Raw genomic sequence first — 19919 nt, 5'->3', positions numbered from 1 at the left:
AGCCAGAGAGTACACACTTGAGCACATCACGTCCATTTTGCAGAGAAAAGCCCTGACAGGTAGTATTAATCAGCAGTCTGCTTCCAGTGTCACAGCAGCAATAACCTCCAAGAGCCATTGCTCAACCCAGTGGTCAGTTTTTGGTCCTCTTACCTGACCCATCAGCAGCATTTGATAGAGTCAACACACTTCTCTTTGAAACCTGTTCTTTCCTGGACTTCCAAGACCCTCTTCTCCACTAGGTTTTCCTCCACCCCCCTGGAAACCCTTCCTCTTCCTCTCCCCAGCTCAGGCAGTGCCTTAAGGGACTCTTTGGGTCCCTAATTCATTCAGCTGTCTACTTAATGTCTCTGTCGAAATGTCTAATGCAGGGGTCCCCAAACTACGGCCCGCGGGCCACATGCGGCCCCCTGAGGCCATTTATCCGGCCCTTGCAGCACTTCCAGAAGGGGCACCTCTTTCATTGGTGGTCAGTGAGAGGAGCATAGTTCCCACTGAAATACTGGTCAGTTTGTTGATTTAAATTTACTTGTTCTTTATTTTAAATATTGTATTTGTTCCCGTTTTGTTTTTTACTTTAAAATAAGATATGTGCAGTGTCCATAGGGATTTGTTCATAGTTTTTTTTTTATAGTCCGGCCCTCCAACGGTCTGAGGGACAGTGAACTGGCCCCCTGTGTAAAAAGTTTGGGGACCCCTGGTCTAATGGGTACTGCATGCCCCAGAATGAGTTCCGATATTCCCCCCAACCTGCCCTAGTGAAAGGCTGTTGCAGTAAATGGGCACTCCAGCCTTAGATGCCCAAGCCCGGGGATCTTTGACTCCCACCTTATCAAGAGTTAAAGCCAAAGTCCTTACAACTTCCAAATCCTCCTGGGATCTTATCTCCATTCACCCCCAATTCTTTCTCTGACCTCATCTCCAATTACTCTTCCCCACCCTCACCCACCTCAAGCTACTCCAACCAGCCTTGGGTTACTTTCTCACCATTCCCTCTCCTTGGAACATGTGTACCCCATACCCTGGGCACCCACAAGGCTCACACCCTCATCTTTCTTGGGTCATACTGAATAGGGTGGTTAGGAAGGCTTCCAGGGAGCTGACACAAGAGCGGTTTGGTGACAATGAGGTTGACAGGCTGACTGGAAAGAGATCCAGGTGTGAACAAGATGTGAGGAAGGAGAGCACGAAGCATCATGCTGTCAGGAAGCTAAAAGTGGGACCATGTGCTCTTACCTCCCTGTAGCTAGACCTTCGGTTAGCATTGTGCTTTATGCCCTCACCGGTTTGCCCAGTGGTATAGCGTCGACCTGTGTGGGGAAGTCCTGGGTTTGATTCCTGGTCAAGGCACACAGGAAAGGCAACCATCTGCTTCTCCCCCAATCCTCCTCCCCCTTCTCTCTCTTTCTCTCTCTCTTTTCCTCCCTGAGCCATGGCTCGACTGATTTGAATGTGTTGGCCCCAGGCACTGAGGATGGCTCTGTGCTAAAAATAGCTGTTATGAGCATCAGCCCCAGATGGGGATGCCAGATGGATACCGGTCAGGGTGCATGCAGGAGTATGTCTCTGTATCTCCCCTCTTCTCACTGAAACAAAACAAAACAAAAAAAAACAAAAACACCATGCTTTAACTGGCCTAAGCGCAATCCAGTGTTCCCGTATTGGTGAACCCCTCCCCTCCTCTGCCCTCTGGGTATTTTGTTCTTTCTTTTGCCGAGGCAGTGTTTCCAGCATATTTGTGGAACTGTAAGTTTTCCATTTTACCTGGCTCTTGTCCCCTGCAATGAGCTTCTTGAGGGCAGTGACCTCAGAAAGTACCCGATAGATAAGGAAAGGAAGGGATTCTGCCTGGTGCTTCTCCCCTTCTGCTGTAAAAACCAAGTTTTCCCCATTTAAAAATAAGGCATGATGTCATGCTAAATGGCCCAGCAGGAAGCTCTAGGAGTCACCTTCCACAAAACAACTGTTGAGGTGGAGGGAGTGATTGGAATAAACTATTTGGAAACTCTGGAACCTAAAGGGATACTTACTAAATTCAGGGTAGTGCCTGATGCAGGGAGAGGATATTGCTCTTTCCTAAGTGAGGCGTGAGGGTGAACCAGCTGCCAACCCCATTCCCCAGCCTGCCACAGCTGTGGGCGGAGTAGTAGCTCATGTCCCTAGAGCAGCAGGTTGGTGGCAGGGTGGGCAGCAGGGACCTTGTCCTCTAAAAATTTGGGGTTGTACATTTTGGTTAGGGAACCTGTGTTTTTCTGTCATTGCTGTTGCCACAGGATATATTGATATAACAGGATGTCAACTCCCATGTTGCTCCCTAGAAAGCCAAAATGTTTAGCCACATGAGATTTTTTCATTTATTTATTAATTTGGTTAACAAATACTGAGCACCTTTTATGTGCCAGGCACTGGAGATACAGGAATAAACAAAACAGACAAAAATCCAAGTTTACATTCTGATAGTAATCACAGGGAATGTGGCGGCTCATTAAAGAGCGGGGTGAGCGTTCTGGTCTTATCTTGAGTCACTCCAGACTCCTCTGACTTGGTACCAGATTACTATATCACCTTTTATTCACATTAAGTCTCTTGACCTAGAGGAAAAATCCATGCAGATTAATCCTTAGGGGCCCCAGGTCATGTCTCACCACTATCACCTGGTCACCCAGGCCAGAGACCTGGGAGCCAAAAATGACTCATCTCTTGGTCATGTCCGGAGACAAATAATCACATAACAGCTACAATAATAATGGTATTTTTGTTTCTTAACTAGACCTATGTACCTAGATATATATTTTTTAAGATATCTAATCTCCCCAGAATGATTTAAGTAGATTCTTGTCTGAGGTAAAAGCCAAACCATTGTTCTCCAAAACCAAGCTTCCCAATGTGAGTCTTCGGTTGGACCTGTCATTCAACCTCTCTGAGCATCGTTTCATCTGTTAAGTGGGGACAGTAACACGCCTCTTAGAGCTGTGGTGAGACTTAGGGGGGTAAATGGTGAGAGAAGGAGACTTGACTTGGGGTGGGGGATGAACACACAACACAGTGTACAGATGTGTTGTTGAATTGTGCACCTGAAACTTGAATAATGTTGCTAACCAGTGTTAGACCAGTAATTTCAATGAAAAGGAAAAACAAGATGTGAAAAGTGATAAGAATAACACCTGGCACACATGAAGCACTCAATACATATTATTGAAAAATAAAAGCTCCCAACATTCCTTTTAGTCAATCATTTAATCTAGAGAGTACCCTTATCTGTGAAACCATACAACCCAACAGATGAATGAAGATGTAATTAATTATCACAGCACACCAAGCCCCAAAGCAGATGTGGGGGGCAGGGAGGCTCATTCTCAGTTACCATGCAGGCCTGGGTTGGCTGCTAGATTCCTTTTCCAAGAGCTGAGTCCTGCCTGCTAACCAACTTAATGTGCATATCTTTGTGCAGAATTTCCCAGAGAAACTCTGCTGCCCACTCCCCCATCATTTTCCTGTAAAGCTGATTCAAACAAGAAAGCCCAGGCTTTGGGGCCAGTGCCTACCCTGGGTAGCAGGGCCCTGGCCCGGTGCTCGCCATGCATCAACAATGACGCAGCAGGCTGTGTCACAGGAGGCCAAGCACACTATCAGCCAGTGGTAGTCAACCTGGTCCCTACTGCCCACTAGTGGGCATTCCAGCTTTCATGGTGGGTGGTAGCGGAGCAACCAAAGTTTAAATAAAAAGATAGATTTAACTATAGTAAGTTGTTTTATAAAGATTTATTCTGCCACACTTAGCGAAAATCCAACATAAAGTACCTCGTAAGTAATTATTATTATATGCTTTAACTCTGCTTTATAAATTTTATAAAGTAAAGTTACTTCCCTACTTTATAAATCACCATTACTGTGGAACCGGTGGGTGGTTAGAAAATTTTACTACTAACAGAGACACAAAAGTGGGCGGTAGGTATAAAAAGGTTGCCTACCCCTGCTATCAGCCTTTCTCATTTTTCATCCCAAGAGTCCTCCCTGTGGCCTCACTTGCTTTCCTTCATTTGCATTATGAAGGTATTCCCTCCAGACCTGCCCTGGAGAGTACTTTTAAGGATCAAAGAGGCCAATGGGATTCCTTTCCCAGCAAGTGGTTCTCCCTCCCTGATCACCCCAGTGAGAAGCCTGCTTCCTAGGCAGCCCTGTGGCCTGTGCTGTAACGGATAGACAGCCGCTCGGGGAGAAACCAAGCCAGGGCTGTGGGACAACGTGAGAATCATCCGATGCACCTGCTATACTAAGTGAGGTAAGTCAGACAGAGAAAGTCACATACTGCATGTTCTCACTTATATGTGGAACCTAAAACAGCCGCACTCATGGGAATAGAGAGCAGAATGGTGGTTGTAGGAGGCTGGCAGTGGAGACATGGGGAGGAGTTGTCGGTCAAAGGGTGCCAACTTCCTGCTATGAGTAAGTTCTGGGAACCTAAGGTACAGCATTGTGACTATAATTAATGATACTGTATTTTATACTTGAAAGTTGTAAAGGGAGTTAAATGTTATCAACACACACACACAAAATGTAATTATGTGAAGGGATGGAATGCTGACTAACTTTACTGTGGTCATCATTTCACTATATATATATATGTGTGTGTGTGTGTGTGTGTGTGTGTATCAAATATCACACTGTATGCTTTAAACTTAAATATGTTATATGTCAATAATATTTCAATAAAGCTGGGGGGGGGGGTGGCTTCTCTCCAGCTTCCTGTCCCACTACAGCCTACAGACATTTTCTTCTTAGGCTTTTTAAAATAAAATGCTAGAAACTGCTTTCCCTAACATGGCTTAAAAAGTGATTACTGTAGCCTGACCTGTGGTGGCACAGTGGATAGAGCACTGACTGGAATGCTGAGGTCACCTATTTGAAACCCTGGGTTTGCCTGGTCAAGGACAATGAACAGCTATAGTGAAGCAACTACTTCTCATTCCCTACCTACTCACCCTATAAAATCAATAAGTAAAATCTAAATGAAAGAAAGAAAGAAAGAGAAATAATAACTGCAGCCCTGGCCAGGTAGCTCAGCACCATCCCTATACACCAAGGTTATGGGTTCAATCCTCAGTCAGGGTACATATAGGAATCAACCAATGAATGCATTGCTAGGTGGAACAACAAACCAATGTTTCTTTCCCCTGTTCTCTCTCTAAAAATCAACCAATAAATAAAAAACAAACATACAAAAAGTTTATTTTAAAAAATGATAACCATTTGGAGGATTATAGCTCTTCTCATTTGACAAAATCTCTATGAGAACAGATACTGACGATGTCTTGGTATTCCTAGAATTGAATATGGAAACTGGTCTAAGAAAAGATTGTTGGAAAAACACAAGTACAGAAAATACACACAAAATTCCACTTTTATAGCATCTACTGGAACTGAAAAATTCCTGTTAGGAGTTAGAAAATGCATGATAGATATCTTTAAAACAAATTTATTGAAAACTCAATAATGTACCAGACACGACTTGTAGTTTTATCAAAATTAAAGGAAATGTACTGTAAAATGTGCTTTGTTATTCATTGATGTGAACACAGGCCCAGTAATTAATTCTACCTTTCTATATTATAGAATTTTCCCATCACAAAGTGAGAAAAATAACAGCTACCCTGCTGCATTTTTATGAGGATTAAATGAGATGACACGTGGCAGAGTGGCCACTTAGAAATGTTAGCCATTGTTGTTGCTATCAGCAGGCACTGGCCTGCTAACTCTGTTAAACCAGGTTAAACAGAAGTTCACTTAGTTAATCTGCCCAAGAAAGTATTACTAGAAACAAGATACACACATAATTTATCCCCTAACAACACCTGCCCTCAGAGCTTTACATATGTCTTCAAGATGCCACTGATGGATTCTCATCATACGAGAATTTCCTGTCAACTGTTTATTTCTTAGAATGTGAATGAAGCAGAAATATCTACTTAGCAGACCCTAAACATATATACGGAAGAAGTAAATTAGTAGCTTCACCAAAACATTCTTTCAAAATAAAATTTTTACCTGTTCTTCAGGCCAGATGAAGCTCGTGATTCCACAAAGCTCGGGGTGCTTTTACTTAGTAAGGGCCCTGAGTTTATGAGAGCTTCTAGTGACCACTGTTTAGGTTAAAAATAATCACTGAGAAACAAAAACTGAGAAACAACCGAGAAACCAGAAGCAGAAGTATTTACAAAATTGCTCCGTTCGCACTCTCCCGGAGCGGGTGTTCCTGTTTCTCAGAACACCATCCTTCATGACAGCAAGTCTCAAATGGGGCTCCCCAAGCTGCAGGGCCACGCAACAGTTATGAAAGCAAGTAAATTTGGAAACACATACTATACTTTTATCCTGAAAAGGCACATTGTCCAACAACATATTAAGAACCCCAAGCCCCTTCAAAAAGCAAACAAACCTATGTCAATGTGTTTCACCCATTGTTGGAAAACTTAACCACAGACCCCCTTTCCCGAGGAAAATCTACTTACAATCTAACTTTTGGAAATGCTAGAACAGTCTAAAATGAATCGCATCTTCCTGTTTAGGGATGACTGTGGGCTCATCCACTGACCCAGCAAGGCCAACACTTCAAAGCAGATGGAAGAGAACGTTAACCCCTATGCATGCTCACGGCTCCTCATCTGGTGCCTGTTTCTGCGTCTCAGATCAAGTCAAAAGAGAAGCTCAGGACCCATCCGAAGCATGTCCCACACCCAGAGAAGGCACCCACAATGTCCAGAATGGCTCATGGGAAGCATGAGCTGGGAGATAAAATAAAGGAAGAACATGTCAGAGCAATCCTGTCCACAAAAGAATTTAATTCTCCTGCTTTTTTAAAAGTGAAGTTGAAGAAACAGTGCGCTGCAACCTAATTAGAATATGAACAAAGTCATCAGGAAGACATTCACTGACGTCAGCTCCAGGGGATCAAGCAGGAGGAATGTTCAGGGGTTCCCTGTCAAACTACTTCCGAAGACTCCAGTCTCTAGAACGTTACCTTACTTTTATAACTAGAAAAAAATTCCAGAATCCTAAATACCAGTTTGTAATATAGGTTGCCTTTTTTTCATAGCATCACACCTCTTAAATAAATTAGGAACTTGGGGAAGCATCCTGCCACTCTGTCAGGTCACTATAATATCTACCCAACCATAACTGTCCAAAAGAAACCCCTGCTGGTCTCCCTAATGACTAAATCTATTAAAAAGGCACAGCATTAGCAATGAGGAAGCTGAAACTTCAGAAATAACAAACAATAAAACCATCCTGAGTTATGTAACTCCTTGTTTCCCAGGATTCTAAGGTACTCAAGGTCCTTGAGCCCGAGTATCCCCGCAGTGGGGCAGGAGGGGTGCTGGGAAGGGGCTACTTAGCTGAGTGTGTAGAAACACCTTATCTCACAGGCTCTGCAGTTGAACAGAAAGTTGTCCAACATTTTGCTCTAGCACTGTCCAACGATGACAACAATGTTCTGTATAAGTGCTGTTCAATATGGCAGCCACTAGCCACATGTGGCTTTTCAACATTTGGAATGTGGTTAGTAAAACTGAACAACTGAATTTTTAATTTCAGTTCTTTTTAACTGAAATAACCACATGTGGCCTATGGCTACTGTATTAGATAGTATGACAGCTTATTACTCAAAGTTCCTTCAATATGAATTCTACAAAAATAGAGATGGACAGAAACCAAGGAAGGTTCTCCAGTGGTTCTGGAAAAATGACTGTTTTACTTACCAAATGAAGCAGGGAGGATTTAACCTACTAGCTCATGAATCTTTCAGTATACTACTGACATGTTTAAAGACAAAGCACCATTATTACTATTTTACCTAACAGAAACTGACATATAGATCAACTAATTGATATAAACAGTAACTGATATTTGTGGATATCTAAAGGTGCAAAGGATTTTACATGTGATCTTTACAACAACCCCCTAAGATACACAATTACTGTCTTTTTTTAATGACATGGAAACTGAGTCAAAGGAGGTTAACGGCTTAGGAAAGGCCACACAGTAAGTGGAGCTATGATTTAAAGTCAGACTTATCTTCAAAGCCTGAACAAAATACAGTTTAGGTCTTTAGCAAAGACAATTTTTCCTTTCTAGATTTAGTTACCAAATATTTTTTAAGCATCTATTATATTCACAACACCATGCTAAGTGCTGGGGTTGGGTGGCTGGGTGGGGACGAAGGTAAATAAGGAAAACCATCAACACACTGAACCTCAGAGTCATGTGGGCTTATTCTTCTTCCCTCACAAAGTACATTAATAATTCCATTAATCACAGCTAGCTGCTCTTGTGTATTACAGCAACTGGCCCATAATAAAAGATAAGCTAATATTTTTAGTGCTTCTAAAACATAAGAACCAAAAGCCCAGTGACAAGAGAAAAAAGCAGGTAAATTAGACTTCATAAAAATTCAACACCATCAATCAAGTGAAAAGACTAAATGGGTAGAAATAGTTGCAAATCATATATCTGATAAGTGACTTGTATCTAAACTATATATATATTTTTAAATGTTTCTTTTACTGATTTTAGAAAGAGGAAGGGAGAGAGTGAGAGACAGATAGGAACATCAATCCGTTCCTGTATGTGCCCAGTCTGAGGACTGAACCAGCAACCAATGCACTTTGGGACAAAGCTCTAACCAACCGAGCTATCTGGTCAGGGCTTCAAACTATATTTTTTTAAAACCCTCACAACTCCACAATAAAAAGACAACCAGTACATGTTTCTGTCTGAACATACATCTACATTTCTTTTTGGTCTAAGAGTAGAATACTGGGTCACATGGTAATTAAATGTTTAGGGTTCTGAGAGCGCCAAGCTGTCTACCAAACTAGCTGTACTGTTTTACAATCCCATTAGCAAGGTGTGAGGGTTCAAATTTCCCTACAACCTCACCAATACTTGATATTGTCAAAAAAATTTTTATTTTGGCCATATTCATTGGTGTGAAATGGTATCTCATTCTGGTTTAATTTGCATTTCCCTAAGGACTAGGGAGGCTGAATATCTTTTCATACGTTTATTGGCCATCTGTATATCTTCTTTGGAGACATAACTATTCAAATTATTTGCTCATTTCTTAAATGGGTGATTTTATTGTGCAATAGTTCTTCATATATACTCACAAAAATTAGGGGATATTTCAAAATGAATATAAAGCAATAAAAAAAGGATTTGATTTTTTTTTATTAAACAAGAACATCAGAAAAGCAAATGACAAGTCAAAGAAAGTTGTTTGATTATGCAAATGAGATGCAAAACCAACATTTATTTCATTGATGAAAATGCACTATACAAAAGGCTGAAAGCACTGCAGTATGTGCACGTTCCCTGATCCCCTAATTTTTGTGAGAAGTGTATATTTTAGATACAAGTTCCCTGTCAGATACACAATTTGCAAATAGCTTCTCCTATTCTGAATCTTCTCTTCTATCAGTCAAGTCAGGTTCTCCAGTCAACAGCTTAGTTCTTGCTCCAGAAAGAAAACATCATCTGAAAACATGAAATACCACATTTTAAAAAAGAGCATCTCGAGGTGATGTCAGAGAAATGGCTCCGTGAGGAGTGCTCCTGATACCTCTCCCTGAAACTTCAACAAGTTCAACAACTAGAGACAGAAAAACAATCTCAGGAGCATCTGAAATACACATACATCAAACAAAGGTATGATTGGGTGAAAAGGTGGCTGACTATATAATCCACTCTGAAGGAAATAAGACAGAGAACAGAGTATTTCGCTTTCCTCACTGATCTTAGGAAGGGCGGCTTTCACTTGGAACTGAGAGAAAGCGAAGGCTGGGGGCGCGGAAAATGCTGGGCTAGGGCAGAAACGTTCAAGCCAAGGAGAGAGTGTGCCCACGGCTCAGCCCACGTGGAGCTAATGCCAGTGGCAGACCCTGGCAGAGGTGGGCGAGCAGTTGCCTTGTTTACTCCCGGTATCCCGGTTGGTGAGCACAGGCAGTGTGCGAGTGGGTCCACCTGGCGCTTTGGGCATGGGTGCCCGTGTTCCCAGACAGAGGGGCTGGGTGGGAGACTGTCAGTAGTGACCCTCTGTGTGGGCAGTGACCAGAGTTTCTGAATAATCCCGGCTTCCCAAACAACAGCGCGTGGGAAGTGCACAAAAGCTGGCTTCCCTACACCTGGACCTGTCTGGGCATGGTGCCTCTGCCAGCCATACAGGCTAACAAAGCACACTCCTGAGGAAGAGAACTGCGGAAGTGGTGGAGGGAAGGGCATGCAGGCAGCTTGCAGACAGCCTCTGGAGAGCAGACCTGCAGAGTGCTGAGGCATACTAGACATGCCCGGAGGATCATAGAAAGACACCTGAAAGGCAATCGGCTCCCAATCCTGCCTGATTACACTGGCGGCTCTGGCTGGCAAAGACTTATCCAGAACCCTGCGTTGAGTGGGGATATAGGGGGGATTTGGCAGCTCTTAGAGCTTCTTGCTCTCCAGGCAGTGGCTGGGGCAACTTCACAGCTGGGTCCCAAGCTGCTGGTTCAGGAAGGAGAGATTTGGGAAGAGGCTCCGGGAGAACGGACTCTCCCATTGTCGGAGCCTGCAAATGCTAACAAGCCCCACCTACCAACGGGACTGAGGCCTAGTTTATGTCATCACCATAGCAACACATCAACTGCTAATCTCTGCCTAAGAGTGCCACAGGGGCAGAACCTGGGGTACAGTGCCACCAGGTTCTTTCTTCTCTCTCAAAATAGAAGAAAGATAAAGGAAGAAGGTAACTTCTCAAAACCAGGAAAAAATCCACAGTCATTATAACTTTTTCTATTTTTTTTTCTTGTATTTTTTATCCTTTTTTTTTCCTTCCACTTTGGTCATTTTATCCTCTTTCTGTTTTATTCTTTTCTTTTCATTTTGAACGTTATTACTTATAGCTGTTACATTTTCCATTCTTTTTTTTATGAGTGTTATATTCCAAAAAACTTAACTCAATTTTTTTCTCTCTCTCTTTTTGTTTCTTCTTTTCTCTTCCACTTTTTCTCTCATTCAAATCTCACCCACAAACAAATTATTTTATTCTGGATTCAAATTTTTTCTTTGTGGCATTTTGTGTGCTTTTTACTTTGCTCTTTAACTCTTTAGTATTTCTCCCAACTACGGCTCTCCATTCTATAGTTTTTGTGTGACTTAATACAATAGAATTTTAATTTTTCACTGTATTTTTTTCTCTTTCTCTTTTTCTTTTTGTTTCTTTTCTCTTACACTGTTTCTCTCATTTGACCATCATTTACAAACAAACTATTTTTTTCTTAATCCAAATTTTTTCCTTGGGTGGGTTCTTGCCTCATTTTTTGCCTCTTTGTCACTCCTCCCCAACCCAGGCTCTCCATTCTACGTATTTTTGTTCTACTTAGCACAATAGAATTTTCAGTTTTTCACTGCATTTTCTCAAAAAAATTTTTTTTATCAACTCTTATTAGTGTTATTAACAATACCACTCTCAAATGCCATTAAGAAAAAAAAAATCAAATATCATGGATACAAAAGACAATGATGTAGCTCAGATAGATGAGGAAAAATCTATAGAAAAAAATTTAAATAGCTTAGAACCCTTGGAGTTAAATGATAGAGAATTTAAAGTTGAAGTCCTAAAAATACTCAGGGATATACAAGAAAGCACAGAAAGGCAATTTTGGGAGCTCAAAAAACAATTCAATGAACAGAAAGAATACTTCACCAAGGAAATTGAAACTATGAAAATGTATCAAACAGAGATGAAAAGCTCAATTCATGAACTTAAAAACGAGGTACCAAGCTTAGCCAATAGAACAGGCCAGGCCCTGGCTGGTTGGCTCAGCGGTAGAGCGTCGGCCTGGCATGCGGGGGACCCGGTTCGATTCCTGGCCAGGGCACATGGGAGAAGCGCCCATTTGCTTCTCCACCCCCACCCCCTCCTTCCTCTCTGTCTCTCTCTTCCCCTCCTGCAGCCAAGGCTCCACTGGAGCAGGGATGGCCCAGGCGCTGGGGATGGCTCCTTGGCCTCTGCCCCAGGCGCTAGAGTGGTTCTGGTCATGGCAGAGCGACGCCCCGGAGGGGCAGAGCATCGCCCCCTGGTGGGCAGAGCGTCGCCCCTGGTGGGCGTGCTGGGTGGATCCTGGTCGGGCGCATGCGGGAGTCTGTCTGACTGTCTCTCCCCGTTTCCAGCTTCAGAGAAATAGAAAAAAAAAATAGAACAGGCCAGATAGAGGAGAGAGTGACATAGAGACAAGCAACTAGAGATACTACAGAGAGAAGAGAAGAGAGACTCATGAATTTAAAAAATGAGATAGCCCAACAGGAATTGTCTGACTCTATCAGAAAGAGCAACATAAGAATAATGGGTATATCAGAAGGAGAAGAGAGAGATAATGGAATGGAGAACATATTCAAACAAATAATAGATGAGAACTTCCCAAGCCTGTAGAAAGAACTAAAGCCTCAAATTCAAGAAGCAAACAGAACACCGAGTTATCTTAACCCTAACAAACCTACTCCAAGGCACATTATAATGAAATTGGCACAAACCAATGACAAAGAAAAAATTCTCAAGGCAGCCAGGGAAAAGAAAAATACAACATATAAAGGAAGGCCCATTAGTTTATCAACAGATTTCTCAGCAGAAGCTCTACAAGCTAGAAGAGAGTGTACCCCAATATTTAAAGTTCTGAAAGAGAGGAACTTCCAGCCAAGAATATCATACCCATCAAAGCTATCCTTCAAACACGAAGGAGAAATAAAAACATTCCCAGATACAGAAAAGATGAGGGAATTTATCACCAGAAAACCCCCACTTCAGGAAATACTAAAGGGGGTTTTCCAATCAGACATAAAGAACAAAACAAAACAAAACTACAAGTAGAAGCTCCATCAAGATCACAATAAAAACAAGATTAATCTGTGACAAAGAAACAAAAAAAGGGAGAGGACAAAGATTAACAGTAGCAAAGGAGGATGGAGTGCAGAAGCACTCATGAGATAATGTACTACACAATGAACATGATATGTATGCTTTCCATTACTTAATGGTAACCACCCCTGAAAAAACCAACACAGAAGTATATGGCTTGAAAAAAGAAGTAACAGAGAAAATAAGTATGGATTACAACCAAACAAAAATGATAGAAAAATAAAAGAGAAGAACCAAACAAGATACAAAACTATCAGAAAGCAATATATAAAATGGCAATAGGAAACCCTCAAATGTCGATAATTACACTAAACGTAAATGGATTGAACTCACCAATAAAAAGATACAAAGTAGCAGAATGGATTAAAAAAGAAAATCTGGCCCTGGCCAGTTGGCTCAGCGGTAGTGCATCGGCCTGGTGTGTGGAGGACCCGGGTTCGATTCCCGGCCAGGGCATATAGGAGAAGCGCCCATTTGCTTCTCCACCCCCCCCCCCCTCCTTCCTCTCTGTCTCTCTCTTCCCCTTCTGCAGCTGAGGCTCCATTGGAGCAAAGATGACCCGGGCGCTAGGGATGGCTCTTTGGCCTCTGCCCCAGGCGCTAGAGTAGCTCTGGTCGCGGCAGAGCGACGCCCCGGAGGGGCAGAGCATCGCCCCCTGGTGGGCAGAGCGTCGCCCCTGGTGGGCGTGCCGGGTGGATCCCGGTCGGGCGCATGCGGGAGTCTCTCTGACTGTCTCTCCCCTCTCCCCGTTTCCAGCTTCAGAAAAATACAAAAAAAAAAGAAAAAAAAAGAAAATCTAACTGTATGCTGCCTACAAGAAACACATCTAAGCTACAAGGATAAAAACAAATTTAAAGTGAAAGGTTGGAAAACAATACTCCTAGCAAATAACATCCAAAAAAAAGCAGGTGTAGCAATACTAATATCTAACAATGCCAACTACAAGACAGCAAAGGTAATCAGAGACAAAAATGGTCATTTCATAATGATAAAGGGGACACTGAATCAAGAAGACATAACACTTCTTAATATATATGCACCAAACCAAGGAGCACCAAAATATATAAGACAGCTACTGACTGACCTAAAAAAAGAACCGACAAAAATACCATCATACTTAGAAACCTCAATACTGATGGCTGATGGCTCTAGATCGTTCATCCAAACAGAAAATCAATAAAGAAATATTGGCCTTCAATGAAAGACTAGAGCAATTGGATATGATAGACATCTACAGGACATTTCATCCCAAAGTGCCAGAGTATACATTTTTCTCTAGTGTATATGGAACATTCTCAAGAATTGACCATATGTTGGGCCACAAAAATAACATCAACAAATTCAGAAAGATTGAAATTATACCAAGCATATTTTCTGATTATAAAGCCTTTAAACTAGAATTCAACTGCAAAAAAGAGGTAAACAAACCCACAATAATGTGGAAACTAAACAACATACTTTTAAAAAATGAGTGGGTCAAAGAAGAAATAAGGGCAGAGATCAAAAGACACAGGCAAACAAAAATAACAATACAACATATCAGAATCTCTGGGATGCAGCAAAAGCAGTAATAAGAGGGAAGTTCATATCACTACAGGCCAATATGAACAAACAAGAGAGAGCCCACTTAACTTTACATCCTAAGGAACTAGAAAAAGAAGAACAAAGACAACCCAAAACCAGCAGAAGAAAGGAAATAATAAAAATCAGAGCCAAAATAAACAAAATAGAGGACAGAATAACTATAGAAAAAATTAATAAAACAAGGAGCTGGTTCTTTGAAAAGATCAACAAAATTGACAAACCCTTGGCAAGACTCACCAAGAAAAAAAGAGAACAGACTCATATAATCAAAATCCAAAATGAAAGAGGAGAAATCACCACAGATATACAAAGAATTATTGTAGAATATTATGAAAAACTATATGCCACCAAATTTAACAATATAGAAGAAATGAATAAATTCCTAGAACAATACAATTTTTCTAGACTGAGCCATGAAGAAGCAAAAAGCCTAAACAGACTCATAAGCAGGGAGGAAATAGAAGCAACTATTAAAAACCTCCCCAAAAATAAAAGTCCAGGGCCAGACGGCTATACTAATGAATTCTATCAAACATTCAAAGAGGACTTGGTTCCTATTCTAGTCAAAGTCTTCCAAAAAATTGAAGAAGCAATACTGCCAAACACATTTTATGACACCAACATAACCCTCATACCAAAACCTCGCAAGGACAACACAAAAAAAGAAAACTACAGACCAATATCTCTAATGAATACAGATGCTAAAATACTAAACAAAATACTAGCAAATCGAATACGACAACACATTAAAAAGATAATTGAAAAAAAAAGATAATTCAGCCCTGGCCGGTTGGCTCAGCGGTAGAGCGTCGGCCTAGCGTGCAGGAGTACCGGGTTCGATTCCCGGCCAGGGCACACAGGAGAAGCGCCCATCGGCTTCTCCACCTCCCCCCTCCTTCCTCTCTGTCTCTCTCTTCCCCTCCCACAGCCAAGGCTCCATTGGAGCAAAGATGGCCCGGGCACTGAAGACGGCTCTGTGGCCTCTGCCTCAGGTGCTAGAATGGCTCTGGATGCAACAGAGCGACGCACCAGAGGGGCAGAGCATCGCCCCCTGGTGGGCATGCCGGGTAGATCCCGGTCGGGCGCATGCAGGAGTCTGTCTGACTGCCTCCCTGTTTCCAGCTTAGGAAAAATGAAAAGAAAAAAAAAAAAGATAATTCATCACAATCAAGTGGGATTCATCCCAGAATCACAAGATGGTTCAACATACGTAAAACAGTTAACGTAATAAACCATATCAACAAAACAAAGAATAAAAACCATATGATCTTATCAATAGATGCAGAAAAGGCATTCGATAAATACATCATTTTATGTTTAAAACACTTAACAAAATGGGTATAGAAGAAAATATCTCAACATAATAAAGGCCATCTATGATAAACCATCAGCTAACATCATATTAAATAGCATGAAACTGAGGACTTTTTCCCTAAAATCAGGAACAAGACAAGGTTGTCCACTCTCTCCACTCTTATTCAACGTAGTGCTAGAAGTTTTAGCCAGAGCAATCAGACAAGGGAAAGAAATAAAAGGCATTCATATTGGGAAAGAAGAAGTAAAGGTTTCACTTTTTGCAGATGATGTGATGCTGTACATAAAAAAAACCCCAAAGACTCCACAAAAAGACTATTAGAAACAATAAACCAATACAGTAAGGTCACAGGATACAAAATGAATATACAAAAGTCCAATGCCTTCCTATATGCCAACAATGAAACATCAGAAAACAAGCTCAATAAAACAATCTCCTTCATGGTTGCAACAAAAGAAATAAAGTACCTAGGAATAAACATAACAAAGAATGTAAAGGACATATATAATGAAAACTACAAAGCATTGTTAAGGGAAATTGAAAAAGATATAATGAAATGGAAAAATATTCCTTGTTCTTGGATAGGAAGAATAAATATAGTCAAAATGACTATATTACCCAAAGCTATTTACAAATTTAATGTAATTCCCATCAAAATTCCAATGTCGTTTTTTAAAGAAATGGAACAAAAAAATCATCAGGTTTATATGAAACTATAAAAAACCCCGAATAGCTAGAGCAATCCTAAGGAAAAAAAAAATGAAGCTGGGGGCATTACAATAGCTGGCTTCAAATTATAGCCATGATAATTAAAACAGCATGGTATTGGCAGAAAAATAGACACTCAGACCAATGGAACAGAATAGAAAGCCCAGAAATAAAACCACATGTATATGGTCAAATAATTTTTGATAAAGGGGTCAACAACACACAATGAAGAAAAGAAAGTCTCTTCAACAAATGGTGCTGGGCAAACTGGAAAACCACATGCAAAAGAATGAAACTCGACTACAGCTTGTCCCCTTGTACTAAAATTAATTCAAAATGGATCAAAGACCTAAATATAAGACCTGAAACAATAAAGTACATAGAAGAAAACATAGGTACTAAACTCATGGACCTTGGCCATAAAGACCACTTCATGAATTTGACTCCAAAGGCAAGGGAAGTGAAGGCAAAGATAAATGAATGGGACTACATCAGACTAAGAAGTTTTTGCTCAGCAAGAGAAACTGATAACAAAACAGACAGCCAATTAAATGGGAGATGATATTTTCAAAAACAGCACAGATTAGGGCCTAATATCCAAAATATACAAAGAACTCATAAAACTCAACAACAAACAAACAAACAATCCAATAAAAAAAATGGGAAGAGGACATGAACAGACACTTCTCCCAGGAAGAAATACAAATGGCCAACAGATATATGAAAAGATGCTCATCTTCATTAGTTATTAGAGAAATGCAAATCAAAACTACAATGAGATACCACCTCATACCTGTTAGATTAGCTGTTATCAACAAGACAGGTAATAACAAGTGTTGGAGAGGCTGTGGAGAAAAAGAAACCCTCATCCACTGTTGGTGGGAATGTAAAATAATACAACCACTATGGAAGAAAGTATGGTGGTTCCTCAAAAAATTAAAAATAGAACTACCATATGACCCAGCAATCCCTCTATTGGGAATATACCCCCATAACTCAAAAACACTGGTACGTAAAGACACATGCAGCCCCATGTTCATTGTAGCATTGTTCACAGTGGCAAAGACATGGAAACAACCAAAAAGCCCTTCAATAGATGATTAGATAAAGAAGATGTGGTACATATATACTATGGAATACTACTCAGCCATAAGAAATGATGACATCGGATCATTTACAACATCGATGGACCTTGATAACATTATACTGAGTGAAATAAGTAAATCAGAAAAAACTAAGAACTATAGGATTCCATACATAGGTGGGACATAAAAATGAGACTCAGGGACATGGAGAAGAGTGTAGTGGTTACCAGGGTGGGGAGGGGAAGGGAGGGGGTGAGGGAGAGGAGGGGCACAAAGAAAACCAGATAGAAGGTGATGGCAGACTATCTGACTTTGGTGATGGGTATGCAACATAATCAAATCAAAATAACCTGGAGATGTTTTCTCTGAACCTATGTACCCTGATTGATTAATGTCACCCCATTAAAATTAATTAAAAAAAAGAGCATCTCACTTTCTGATGAGGAGCAGTGAAGAGACCCTCAGTCCACAGCATGGAAGGGGCACTAATGACTTGAAAGTAATCACGGGGACAGCAGGACATAACAGACTGGGAGAGAAAATGTTAGAGCTGAGTTGGTTAAGTAGAGATTTTAAAACAAAAAATCACCCATCTTTCTCTCCCTCCATTTTATTTTAAATCCCTCTTTATCAGTTTCTCTTTCAACTGGATCTAAGTATGTCATGATCATCACTACACAGCCATATGGGGCAATGATATGAAGAACCTGACTTTATTCACAAAAGAGAAGAAATGCGTAATAATGAGCCATGTCAGCCCAGTACCAGGAGAGCCACGGAAGAGTTCATGGACACACACGCAGAAATCCAGGCAGCTTAAATCCCTCCCATTGGATCTGCCTCCTACACACCTATCAGCATGAGGAACTAGGCAAAACCAGAAGAACATCTGGGTGGAGAAGACACCCAGTTGTGTAGGAACTAGATATGCAAACTTCTCTCCAACAAATGTTTCTTGCAAATGAAACAAGAAACAGGAAGAAACAAGGTTCAAAATGACCTGAAAAGGCAAATCCTGGGGAAAACCCTAAAGGACCAACAAGGCAAATTCTCAATAGATGCTAGATATCAGTATTATCATTAATACTACATAATAATATGAACTATAGGTCCTGAATTCGTATTTAGGCAGAAATTACATAAAGAGAGACAATTATATAAAAAGTGACCAATGGGAAATTGGCGTGGTCAAAATTCACAGGAGGGAAAAATATCGGGGTTTTGATGGACCACAAGCATCACAAACAGTACAGTGCAGCTGCTAAATAACTATCGCCACATCTGTCCACATCAAAGGCAATGAAGGCCCTGGCCAGGTGGCTCAGTTGGTGAGAGTGTTGTCCTGATACGCCAACGTTGCGGGTTTGATCCCTGGTCAGGGCACACACAAAAATTAACCAATGAATGCATAAATGAGTGGAATAATAAATCAATGTTTCTCTGTCTCTATCTTTCCCTCTCTCTCTCTTCCTTCCTCTCTAAAATCAATCAATAATTTTTTTAAAGAAACTGATATGTTCTCTAAACTCTGACAACCAGGCCATATCTGATGGATAGGTGTGATTTGGGCACAAAGGATATGAACAATCTAAGGCATATCTAGCAGGAAGTGACCAGAATGACTGAAGGTGTGGAATCCAAATTAAATACAAAATAGTTGATAGAACATGAGGTATTTGGCCCTCTTGAAATAAAGATTTAAGGTAATTACTCTTAAAAATTTTGAAGAATTGCCAATAAAAAATGGCCTTACGGCCCTGGCCGGTTGGCTCAGCGGTAGAGCGTCGGCCTAGTGTGCGGAGGACCCCAGTTTGATTCCCGGCCAGGGCACACAGGAGAAGCGCCCATTTGCTTCTCCACCCCTCCGCTGCGCCTTCCTCTCTGTCTCTCTCTTCCCCTCCCGCAGCCAAGGCTCCAGTGGAGCAAAGATGGCCCGGGCACTGGGGATGGCTCTGTGGCCTCTGCCTCAGGCGCTAGAGTGGCTCTGGTCGCAACATGGCGACACCCAGATGGGCAGAGCATCGCCCCCTGGTGGGCAGAGCGTCGCCCCATGGTGGGGGTGCCGGGTGGATCCTGGTCGGGCGCATGCAGGAGTCTGTCTGACTGTCTCTCCCTGTTTCCAGCTTCAGAAAAATGCAAAAAAAAAAAAAAATTGCCTTACGGCCCTGGCCGGTTGCCTCAGTGGTAGAGCGTCGGCCTGGCGTGCGGAAGTCCCGGGTTCGATTCTGGCCAGGGCACACAGGAGAAGCACCCATCTGCTTCTCTACCCCTCCCCCTCTCC

General features: G+C 41.5%; 1 protein-coding gene across 2 annotated transcripts in view; it reads right to left on the bottom strand.

Annotated features, from left to right (window-relative positions):
- TMCC3 (transmembrane and coiled-coil domain family 3) overlaps positions 1–19919 on the bottom strand; it is a 283853-nt gene that overhangs the window by 216041 nt on the left and 47893 nt on the right. Inside the window, exon 1 of one of the 2 annotated variants that reach the window (XM_066368628.1) lies at positions 6046–6144. The exons of the other annotated variant lie outside the window; for it this stretch is intronic. The gene's annotated coding sequence lies outside the window, so the exon portion shown is untranslated. Of the gene's footprint in view, positions 1–6045; positions 6145–19919 lie in introns of those variants that run through there. 2 annotated transcript variants of the gene reach the window in all.

Source organism: Saccopteryx leptura, chromosome 2, assembly GCF_036850995.1.
Source record: "Saccopteryx leptura isolate mSacLep1 chromosome 2, mSacLep1_pri_phased_curated, whole genome shotgun sequence".
NCBI classification, from domain to species: domain Eukaryota; kingdom Metazoa; phylum Chordata; class Mammalia; order Chiroptera; family Emballonuridae; genus Saccopteryx; species Saccopteryx leptura.
The sequence above is the reverse complement of the archived record's forward strand: the minus strand, read 5'-3'. Positions and strand labels throughout refer to the sequence as shown.